General features: G+C 41.4%; 1 protein-coding gene across 1 annotated transcript in view; it reads left to right on the top strand.

Annotated features, from left to right (window-relative positions):
• The window catches only part of TMEM185A (transmembrane protein 185A), a 40,293-nt gene that overhangs the window by 650 nt on the left and 27,314 nt on the right, over positions 1–12,329 (top strand). The gene's annotated exons all lie outside the window — the stretch shown is intronic.

The following is a 12,329-nucleotide window of genomic DNA, read 5'->3' as shown; positions in this document are numbered from 1 at the left end:
TGAATCCTTGGAGGCGGTGCCAGGGTATGGCAATACCTTACATAATGGCTTTTGGGGGGAACCTTACATTTTTCCATACGGGTTTTCTCATACATTCACTATAAGTTTATTTGCAGGAAGTAGATATTGCTGTCCTATTTCCCAGTGAGGGAATAACAGTGGACAATATGGAGAGAACACTGGCTAAAGAATCAAGCATCTGTCCTTCCACTTGCCCAAATGTTCTGTAACTGTTCCCTCCCCCAGGCTATGAGCTCCCTAAAGCAGCGACCATCTCCTGATCATCTCACTATCCCTAGCACCTCCCATCATGTCTGACAAATAGTAGGCACGGATGAAATATTAGGGAACTAAACCGGGCCATGAGACCTGGATTGGAAACAAGGCCATATGTAACTAGGTGATTCTCTGCTCATATGAAAAATAAGGAGTTGACCTAATTGATCTCTAAAGTCCACTACTCTATGAAGGGTGTACTTATTTCCCTTATTTGCTGGTGGGAAGCCATGCACTAGGTAAACCTTTTGTATGCGAGGTCTTATGCCAGGTGCTTCAGATGCTGGGATGTTCCAGCTTCGGGGTGGAGAAGGGCATGTAAATAGACGGTTTACAGCACTGTGTAGTATTGTACTGTGGGAGTCCACTATCTGGGCCGCTTGTGGGGAATGAAAGAAAGTCTGAGGTGGGAGGGAGAAAGACATAGAGAGTGTTGAGAGTGCAGTCTCCTTAGGGACAGAGACATTTTAAGCTATGAGCCATTGTGACTTCCTACGTGCTTTTGTTCCTCTTTGAGCACTACTGAGTTCATATTTGGGTCTGGAGTGACAAAGTCCCAGTCACTGTAGTCATGATCTTTTTGGCCTGAAGGCACTCTACATAGAGGATCTTGTTGAGAGCAGGTTACTGAAAAGAAACTGCAGTATCTTCCTCTGCTGCTTGTAGGAGTTAGGGCTGGGTTTCAGGATTGGTGCTGGAGTTGGACAGGCCTTGTGTGTTTGCATTGTTTGGTGAGGGTGGTAAGATATGTCAAACCTGAATTGTTTTTTGTCCTTGGACCACTCATTTATCTGTCCATTTTATCTGTATAATGACCATAATCTCTTAGCAGGATAGAGAGGCCAAATTAATGATTGAGTACAAAGTGCTTTACAAATGGAAAGATCCAGGACTATATTTTGTAAGGTGATAGATAATTCAGAAGCCACAAAGAACTTTGAGGAGTAATCTAACTGGCTTTCAGAGTTGCCAAAGCAAAATAGTGCTGCATAGATACTATCTTTAGCTATTTTTTCCCCACTAGCATCTTCTCCCCTCAAAAAAAAATTGGTATATAAAAATTACAATGAACAATTAGGTATCTAAACAGGTTTGTAGTAATCATCAGCATATTTATCAACACTTTAATTCTACTTGAAAAGTTTAAAAATCTTTTATAGGGTGCCATTTTCCTGAATCAGTGGGAGTGAATGGTGTTACCCCACAGTGGTGACTGCTAAGACAGTGGCCAGGGAATATCAGCAAGTCTGATATATATATATTTTTAGCTGGTGGTGTTTCATGTCTTGTGGGCACATCTAGTTTTTGACATTGTTCTTTAGTCTTGTTCCATGAGGAGTAGGGCCCTCCAGACAGCTAGAAAGCAACCTGAGGTGTTTAGACAAGAGATATCTTGTGCTAGGACCTCAAACCTTATCACCACTGCCTTGCTCCCTTGCCTCTAATTTAGAACCAGTTCAAAATATCCTTCTTACCCCAGGATTTTGGCACATACTGTACTCTTTGCTGGAGATTTTTCCCTCTCCTCTCTTCTCCTGTCCTCCTGGCCTAGTTAACTCCTATTTATCCTTGAGATCTCAGCTCACTTAGAAGCTCTCCTGACTTCCCCGACCAGGTCCATTGAGTCATCTGTGTAGCATGCTGTATTTCTCCATCGTAGTACTTATTTGTACCCTTATATTTGTGTGTTTATTTGATTAATGCCTGTCTCCCCTACTAAATTATCCCCTACTATAGTCCTCTCCTATAAGCTCCATAGGGCCAGGGCCAGGACTCCATTCATTATGGTACCATGCATACCTGCAATAGTATCTGGCTCAATAAATACTTGTGGAATGAACAAATGAATTACTCTCCAGAGCCTATGAGAGAAGTCTAGAACTGCTTCTTTCAGTCACTGCTTTCCTGGTGGTCTGTGGCCTGGTTCTCTTTCCTCTCATCCTCTTCCCTCCTTTAGAAAGCAGCCATTCCACTGCAGAGACAGGAAAGGCGATGACACTAAGGAAGGACGTGACTGCCTTTGTTTCTTGGATTATGTGTGTCACAGCAATAGTCACTATCATGGTTTGGTGGTCCCAATTCATGGGCCATGTCTCCAGATCTCCTTTCCAACCTTTTGATCTTGGTCAGTCTGAATTCGCTACTGTATTGCCAACACTCTGAAAAACTACAGTGATAGAGAATGATTCACAAGTGTCAACACTCAGTTGCATAAGACTGCTGACCCTCTGCCTGTTTCCATCTGGCATAGAACTGGTTGGTCACGAACTACTTCTTAGTTACACAGGTTAGGACTTGCTGAAACAGATTCACTGGACCCACCAAGTCCTTCCTTGAATGCTTGAGGCTTCCTAACAGCTAAGGAGCCTATTCACTGAATTAGCAAACTATTAGAAGTATACAGAATTGGCAAACTCTGACTCCAAGGTGTTCCTGAGAGGTAGAGATCTGGAAGCAGGTGGCATTAAGTTATCACCCTGCCCTCCCCATGAAGCACTGGGATTTTCTGCTGTCTTGGTGGAATCGCTGGCCCAGAGGAGGACCTTTAGCCCTGGTAGCCAGGCAGTGCTTGAAGGCTGTGAGGACTCTGCTAGGCATTCTGAGTTGTCTGCAGTGAGCTCCTGACAGAGAGTGGTGCATCCTACAGGTATGCTGGATTGAGAAAAAAGCTGAGGAACCCTGCTCTAGGGATTCCTTCCAGTGGGTGTAGAGTACTAAAGAGGTCAGTAGTGTTTAAAAACTTCCATGTGCTGCAACTTATAAAGTTATTCTGGAGTCTAAGTTATCTTGTCTCTTATTTGAAGTCAGGAAAAAATGAAATGTGATTTCTGTTAATTATTAATAAAAGGCAGCTACCTGGCCTTTAACAGTCTGTTTGTAAAGGATTCATATTTAAAGCATTCATTACTCAAATATCTCCCAAGTTTCTGCTGTGTGCCAAAACATGTGCTCTGAGCTCTAAGTACAAAAAGAAATGGGACATAGTCCCTCTCCATGCTCAAGCCTAAAAGAAGCAGAAATGGAGAGAGAAATTAAAGTTCAACACAGGATGAGGCATTCCAGAGACAGGAACCAAATGTGTGAAAGCACAAGGGGCAGAGCCACTAATTCTGTCTAGAGCATGCTGGGAAGGTTCCACAGCTCGATCTTGAAGGGTATAATTATAGGGTTTTGTCAGCCCAGAGGGCAGGAAAGGTACAAAGTATGCAAAGGCACGGGTTCATGGGAGGGCATGGTATGTTCAGACAGTGGTGAAAGGTCAGTGTACTGGGAACACTGCTAGTTACATGTGCCATGTAATTTAAAAATGCTGTACACAGTGTTAACAATTACTTAAAATATTATTTACATATTATTTTTTAAAAGATAGCACTGAGTATATGTCAGTACTGTGAATGAACTACTCACCACCCAGATGTCTGTTTACCTGTCATTCTATCATCTCAAAGCACCTGTAGTAAGAAAAGTCTCTTGATTATACTGAGGTTATTATTAGTAATAGCAGTGACTTATGGGGCACCTACCATATGCCAGGCACAGTGTCAGTATTTTGTATCTATTATCTTGAATCTTTACAACAACCTTGCTAGCTAGATATCAGCCTTATTTTGCAGTCTTAGAGAGCTTGTGAGTTCCCTAAAGTCACACAGGCAATAAGGGGCCAAGTCAGGATTCTAATACAAGTAGATCTACTTCTGAAGGTTGTGCTCATTCCTTCATGCCATACTAATCTCTAATTTAGTGACAGTCTCCCCCACCCCATGACATAGTATGTCCATTATACTAAGGAGCCTTCTGTTTATGAGTTGTAACTAATTAAATAAAGGGAACCTTATTCAGAGTTTACACATCCAAATGTGTATCATCCTTCAAAGAAGCTATTTAGGGAAAAGAGAGATATATACAGAGTGGGGCAAAAGTAGTTTACAGTTTATATGGGAAATAATACAATAATCCTATATAATAAAAGGCTAATATGCAAATCGACCGAACGGTAGAACAACCAGTCGCTATGACGTGCACTGACCACCAGGGGGCAGATGATCAATGCAGGAGCTGCCCCCTGGTGGTCAGTGTGCTTCCACACACAATGGTGGTGGCAGGAGCCTCTCCAGCCTCCGCTGCAGGCAGGCAGTAAGGAGTGAGGGGTCCCGGACTGCGAGAGCCCCAGACTGTGAGAGGGATGTCTGACTGCCAGAAGCGGGCTAAGCCATCGGTTGGACATCCCCCAAGAGCTCCTGGACTGCGAGAGGGGGCAGGCTGGGCTGAGGGACACCCCCCCCTCAGTGCATGAATTTCATGCACTGGGTCTCTAGTTAATAAATGATACAAGAATAAATTTTTTTATGTACTCACAACTGTAAGCCTACTTTTGCCCCACCCTGTACATATATCTATTCCATTGCTTACACTCCTTGTTACATATCTGAAATTTCCTTTGGAGTCAGATTACAAATCATATAAGGAAATGTTTTGTTGTTCTGTAATCATATATAATTTTGAACTCAAATAATGCCACCTAGTTTGATCACACATCTTATTTACTAAACTTGACTCTGACTTTTGGTTGTTTCTAAAAATTGAATATCCTCTTGGTCAAGTTTTGACAGCAATGAAGATATTCAGAAGAACAGACTGAATGCTCTCAAGTGATTCCAGGAGGCACACTCTAAAGATGGTTTGAGCAAAGAAGTGGAATAGTGCATTGCATCCCAGGAGAACTGTTTAAAGGAGACAAGTCTCATTTGAATGTATAATTTTTGGTTTTAAAAATATTTTTCTTATACTTGGCAATTACACACATATTTTTCTTGGCTGTGAGTTCTTTGAAGGCCAGGATGTTGAGGCATTCAACAAATGTACTGATGAGTGATGTTAAGTGTAAATAGACATATACCACTGGAGACTTTGTTGTAGGGGAGAAACAGTGGGTTGGAGGAGTTTTAGATGGTTTCCTAGGACTCCGGGGTTAAGCTTGCCAATATTGAGCTTGGGGTTTCTAATTGCCTTGCCTGATTATAGTTCATGTCCATACAAGGTGACTAGAATTTAACATGAAAGCCTTGACTTAAGCTCTGGAGATGGGGTCTTTATAACTGATGATTTGTACTGTGTCCTAATAGGGAGAAAAGTCTCTTGGTTATATTAAGACCTAACAGTGAGAAAAATGATTGCTAAATGAGATTGTTACAACTGTTTTGTTTATAAAAAACTAGTGGCCCAGTGCATGAAATTTATGCACATTAAAAGAAGAGAATTAATGCGAAGAAATATTTTAATATTGCTATTTGCCCTTTTTCTATAATAGAAGTGTCAGAGATGAAAGAAAATTAGTAAAATGTATATAATCTCTCCCTCCTGTCAGAGTCTGGGGCGCGCCGTGGGGCCTAGAGTCAAGTCCCCACCCACCACCCACACGTACTTTGAAAATGCAGGAGACCCAGACCCGGCCGGTCCCACCCCCATTGGGTGAGACCTAGACCCAGCCGGCCACACCCCCGTCAAGCCCCTCCGGTCGGAAGCCATGGCCTGAGGTCCCCCATCACGCCCCGCCAGTCAAGGAGCGTGGCTTGAGGTCCCCATCAAGCCCGGCCGGACAGGGGGTATGCCCTGAGGTCCCCTGTCAAGCCCCACCAGGCAGGGTGCACAGCCTGAGGTCCCCTGGCCTGGAGCTGGGGCTGGGGGGGCACGGTCTGAGGTTTCCTGGCCCAGAGTTGGGGCAGGGGGCATGGCCTGAGGTCCCCCATCAAGCCCCACCAGGCAAGGGGCTCAGCCTGAGGTCCCCTGTCAAGACCTGCTGGGCAGGGGGCACAGCCTGAGGTCTCCCGGCCCGGTGCTGGGGCGGGGGGGCGCAGTCTGAGGTCACTGGCCCGGAGCCAGGGCAGGGGTCCCCCGTCAAGACCCACTGGGCGAGAGGTGCGGCCTGAGGTACCCTGTCAAGCAGGGCCCTGCTGGCGGGGTCACAGCCTGAGGTCCCCCGGCCCAGTGCTGGGGCGGGGGGCACAGTCTGAGGTCTCCTGGCCCAGAGCCAGGGCAGGGGGCATGGCCTGAGGTCCCCATCAAGTCCAGCCCCCACCCCCACCCCACAGCGTCATACCAGTGCTGAACGGGGACGCACACAGGCAGCATGACGGTAGCGCTGGGTGCAGACCCTGCCCCTGGCCCTGCCCACAGACTGGTGGTGGCTGGGACACTGTAATGAACAAATTAGCATATTACCTCTTCATTATATAGATAGGTGTAGCAACTAAACTAAGTAAAATTGATTATTGGTGCAGGGCTTTCACTTTCCTTATATTAACATATTGATTGATATATGAGCAGCCTGATGAGGAGACAGGCTTAGGCCCAGGTTGTTCCACCCACGGCCACACAGTTTTGTGCAGTCCTGGGCTCCTTATAGTCCTCTTTAAAAGTGATTTGTTTTTATTTGGCTTTTGTGCTTCCTTATATCTATTGGTTAGATGTTCTTAAACATTTTTATCTTAATAAAACCAGTTAAAATTGCCACTAAAAGACATTAAATTTGGTTAGTAAGATTATGCTCAGTGTTTGGGACAGTGTCAGCAGATCGTCAGTTGGGGTCATTGAAGTGTTAGACATAGAAGCACCCACAGGGATGTGTCACCCAGAGCATTCATGTGTGTACATGTGTGCCTATTCTAGTTAGGCCAGCAGCTTTCACTGGAGAAAATGGAAAGGTCTAAAAAGAGTTCAGCTGCATTCTTTTGATTTGCAGAAAACAGATACTAGAACATTTACACTCATAGAGTCATCTCTTTACTAGGTATATTCCCTCCCTTCTTCTCTCCCTCTCTCAATTCCTTTCCCCTCCCCACAAAGTGGAGAGAGAATTTGAGCCTCAAGCCAAAGCTCCATATAGATTTTAGAGAGGATACGAACTTTGTAGTTTGATCCATATCAGACTACTAATGATCATATGCTATCATTACTTATTCAGATGAAGAGTGGAATAAATCTATTTTAAAGGTGTAATTGAACAAGTGAAATTTAGGAAATAGTAGTTAATGCCAGAATATCCATTGGAACCTCCATTTTTTGGTTTGTGAAGAACCAAGCAAAGTTTATTTTATACTTGTTCTCTAGTCTGAATGTTTCTTGCAAAGTAACACAGAGTAGTGTTGGCTTTGACCATGATTTTTTCTTAAAAAATAAATTTTCTTATCACTGTGTTATTGCTGTATCCTATTTTCTTCTTGCCTATCAGGTTTGTAATTTCCTATTTAGTATGCAGTATTTTTTAAAAAACTTGGTTCTGGCTGGGTAGCTCAGTTGGCTGGAGAATTGTCCCCATACGCCAGTGTTGCAGGTTTTATTCCTGGTCAGGGCACATACAGGAATCAAGCACTGAATGCATGCATGGGTAGAAAAGCATATCAATGTTTCTATCTCTCTTTCTTTAAAATCAATGGATAAAGATTTTTTAAAGGTAACTGTATTGTTTTTTTCAATCAAATGTGTAGTTTGTTCATTTTTTCCCCCCAAAGAACCAGTTATTGGTGTAACTTAATTCCATTTTTGTATCTATCTTTCTACTTTTATTTTTATTATTTTTTGGCTTCTTTGTGTTCCCCCTCACCCCTAAATTTCTTAGAAACTCAGTTCACTAGTTTTTCCTTTGCCTCATTTTTATTTCTTTTCTTTTTTTGCTTCTATTTACACCTTTTGAGTGGACACATTTTCTCTGAGTTTTGCTTTGGCAGCAGTCCAAGTATTTTGATATTTCAGTTGTGTTTTAGCAGTATTTTAAATACTCTGTGATAATTTTGTATTTCATTCTTGATTTAGTCCTTACTTCAAGAAGGAAACTAACATTCATTGACTATTACCTGCTTGATACCAAACCCTGCAATAAATGCTTTCTGATAGTTATTTAGTCCTTCTTAGCACTGCCTGGTAGAGGTTGTATTATCTATCTGCCTTTTGCTCGTGAGAAACCTGAAGTTCAAATGAAGTTGCTTAACAGACCCAGATAGTTAGACCATTTTCAGTCTGTTTTTGTCAGTTTATTATGAATTGCATAGAATTTCTGCCTCGCGATCTCTACCAATTACAGTCTAGCTTGCACACTCTTCTATACCTTCTGTCACCCTTCTTCCCAGAAAATCTTCAGTGGCTTTCTATTGCCCATTAATAAATTCAAAGGAGTTTACCTTGTTATTTAATCCCCCTACCTTCTTACCCCAGCCTGCCTTTCCCTTATTTCCTCAGGTGCCTTTTCTCCTGCCTCCCCGGCACCCTACCCCACAAAATTCACAGAATGTACTCCATGTGTTCCAGTCTCCTGGATACAAAAGACTGTCTCCTACTTTAAAAAAATCTTATCCCTTTGCCTAGATTTCCCTCTCCCCAACCTACTGACCCAATCCCACCTCCTTTCCCAGCTCTTCCAGGGAAGTTAAACTTCCATGTCTTTACCATGGTATATATAGTTACTGTTGATCGATAGTCCCCCTCTGCTCCTATTAATCTTTGAGCATCTTCAGGGCAGAGACTGGTTTTTCATCATCTTTGTATATCTCACACATTGTAGGCACTCCAACAGTTTTTTTTAAATTTTAAATTAGATTTGTGTTTATTGTGTAGCAGTGCCCCATGATTCTTTATCCCCTTCTGGAAAAATCTGTGTGCATGTAAAAAAAGCATTTTTTTTGTCCTGCTACTTAATTCTCTCAATAGAACCATGCTATTTTTATCTACTTGAGTGTTCATGTCCATAGTTTCTTTAGGAACTTTGTCTACTTTATCTATTTTGATATAATAGTAGTATGTAGAAGCCCGCAATGAGAATATGTCTGCATATTTTAAAATAAAAATTGTCAGGTTATTTTCATATTCTATGGTAGTGGTTCTCAACCTTCTGGCCCTTTAAATACAGTTCCTCATGTTGTGACCCAACCATAAAATTATTTTCGTTGCTACTTCATAACTGTAATGTTGCTACTGTTATGAATCATAATGTAAATATCTGATATGCAGGATGGTCTTAAGCGACCCCTGTGAAAGGGTCGTTCAACCGCCAAAAGGGTCGCGACCCACAGGTTGAGAACCGCTGTTCTATGGTCATGTTAGTTTTTTATTACTTAGATTTTCCTTATTAATCATTTTATATTTTAATGTTTTTGAAATCTGATTTATTTAATTACTGTACTAGTAAACTGCTTCTCTTTCCTTACCCAGGCATGATGAACCTTTGTCATCTCTTTTCTTATAGTTGGTTTGACATTTCACATTGGTTGCAAGTGTGACTCTTAAATGCAACAGATTTAGATTTTATTTTTTAATCCAGCAAGTGACCTTTCTTATTATTGGATTGTGGTAGGCAGAGCAATGACATGCCCCCTCCCCCCCCAAATAGTCCCTCATCATAATCCTTAGAACCTGGAAGTATGTTCTGTTACCTGGCAGAGAGAAACTAAGGTAGCAGATGGAATTAAGGTTGCTAATCAGCTTACCTGAAAATAGGGAAATCATTCTGGATCATCTGGTTGGACCCATAATCACAGGTCTTAAATGGAGAAAGGGGAGGCAGAAGAGTAGGTCAGAGTGAGTCAGTGTGAGGAGAACTGGACTCTCCACTGCTGGCTTTGAAACTGGAGCCTAGGGCCATGAGCCAAGGGGCTATGAGGCAGCCTCTACAAGTTGAGACAGGGAAACTCTCTCCTAGAGTCTCAGGAAGGATCACAGCCCTGGTGATGCCTTGATTTTAGCCCAGTGAGACCCATTTCAGATTTTTAATATCCAGAACTGTAAAGATAATAAGTTTGTGCTTTTTAAGGCACTAGGTGGGTGACAATTTTATATGGCAGCAATAGAAAATTAATAAAAGGACATTCACCCTATTTCTATTTTCCAGCCCTAGTATTTGAATTGGGAATTATATTTTGCACTACTATTTGTCCTCTTGTAAGTTCATTTTGTATCATTCCTATTTTTCATTTTTCATATAATAGGCCCAGAACTCTTATTTTTCCTTTAGAGCAGTGGTTCTCAACCTTGGCTGCACATTAGAATCACCTGGGAATCTTTTTAAAATCCTGATTTCTGGGCCGCATCCTCCGGAAATTCAGTTTCTTTGTTACTAATGTTGTGGTCCCACCCCATAACAAAGAAACAGAATTTTCGGAGGATGAGGCCCAGAAATCAGGATTTTAAAAAGATTCCCAGGTGATTCTAATGTGCAGCCAAGGTTGAGAACCACTGCTTTAGACTATCTCAAAAAATAATAATCACTTTTACAACATCTTACACATTTTGGTACTTATATTTTTATTATTTCCACTATTTTCTTCTATTAAAGAAAACTCTCTTTTAGGAAAGATAATGAATTTAACTTACAGGGTTTATCTCCCCCTAACTCATCTATTCTTTTTAAGTCTGAAACTCCTTTAGAAAAATTTTACCTTTACATATTATCTAATTTACTTATGAATCCTATGTTTATCATTCTCCTTTCATTTATTGATGTTCTAAGTCACTTATTTATTTTATTTTAATTTCAGGATCTCACAGTGATTTAATCTAAAATATGAAGGGAGAGGTTTGTTTCTATGTAAAGTCAAATAGGATTGCCTGGATAGGGATTTGTGCCCAGAAAGAAAAATAGAATGGAGCCACAGGGAACAAGAGAGTTAATGACATCACCAGCCCTCAACGTCTGTTCTAGTTACTGAAAAGAGCACCAGGGCTCCACTTCCAGCTACATATTCACTTACAGTCAAACCACGGTTGGTTCTCAGTTCTCGAATCTCTCCTATCTCGAACAATTCAGTTCTCGACCAAGTTGTTCATGGAAAAGTCTTAGTTTTTTCTAACAAAACTTCAGTTCTGACCTGACAACCCTTTAATGCTGACACATCAGCATGACAAAAAGCGTCTCTCAGGCCACTAACAAAGGAGAGAATGTGAGTCATTTACCATGGTGTGAATATTTTCGTGGTGTTTTCTTTTTTTTCCTTTTGTTGCCGGTGAAATGGACAATCAGCACAATTTTAAACATAAAGAGGCCATTAAGAGTGCTAATGTTGCTAATGGTATGAAAGAAACAATGTTCACAGACAATTGAAGAGGTGGAAAAACTGTTGTTGATTTGATGAAAGGAAAAGCAATAGGCAGGTGACAGCATTTCTGAGGCAATGATATGTGAAAGAGGAAGATGCTGCACCTAGTGCTGAAAGTGATTTGTTTAAGGCTAGCAGGGGGTGTTTCCATAAATTTAAGAAAAGAAGTGTTTGTTTATAGATTTAATAGTGCATTAGATATCTAATGTATGTAAGAAAGGTTAAAATAGGGAATCAGCTAGAGGTGGGGAACGGATTAATTCAATTTACATTATTTCAAATGGGAAAAATGATTCAGTTTTCTAACAAATAGCTTCTGGGAACAGCCTTCCGGAACAAATTATGTTCGTGAACCGAGGTTCCACTGTATTTCTTTTAAATATTGTTTGTTTTTAAGTTCATTGTTTCTGGTAATGATATGTATTGCTGAATTTGGTTGACAAATGGGTTCTGATTTTCTAGATTTTGAATTTCCCCCTGTACTTTAAGAGAGAAAAAGTCATCTCAACTGGTTATTTCTCTATTTGTGGTGCTCACTCCATTTTTACTAGTTGTGAATCCCCACTTTCTTCTCCAAAGTCTAGGGATGAAGTCGTTCACTTGGCATCTTTCAGTGGCAGCTCTTTTTTTCTTTGCAGCAGCTTGTAAAAGCCTCCCTTCATCTTTGAGCATTAATAATCATAAGTAACATTCATCTAGTGCAGCAGTTATCAAGCTATTTTCCACAGACACGTGGGGGCCCTTGAGAACCTTTCCAGGGGTCTGCATGTCACAGTTATTTGCATAATAATACTAAGACATTCTTTGCCTTCATCTCTGGGTTGACATTTATACTGATGGTGCAAAAGCAGTGGTGGGTAAACTGATGGCACCTGAGCACAAATCACACTGGTGAGAGGAAACTGTACAAGTCCTCTCTGAATTATTCACCATTGTGCTTGCAGTTTTTTTTAAAAAAGGGCAGCTTTACTT

The sequence above is a fragment of the Myotis lucifugus genome, unplaced genomic scaffold (assembly GCF_000147115.1).
Source record: "Myotis lucifugus unplaced genomic scaffold, Myoluc2.0 scaffold_40, whole genome shotgun sequence".
In the NCBI taxonomy this organism is placed as follows: Eukaryota; Metazoa; Chordata; class Mammalia; order Chiroptera; family Vespertilionidae; genus Myotis; species Myotis lucifugus.
Note: the sequence above shows the minus strand (reverse complement) of the source record. Positions and strands in the feature narration are given on the sequence as shown.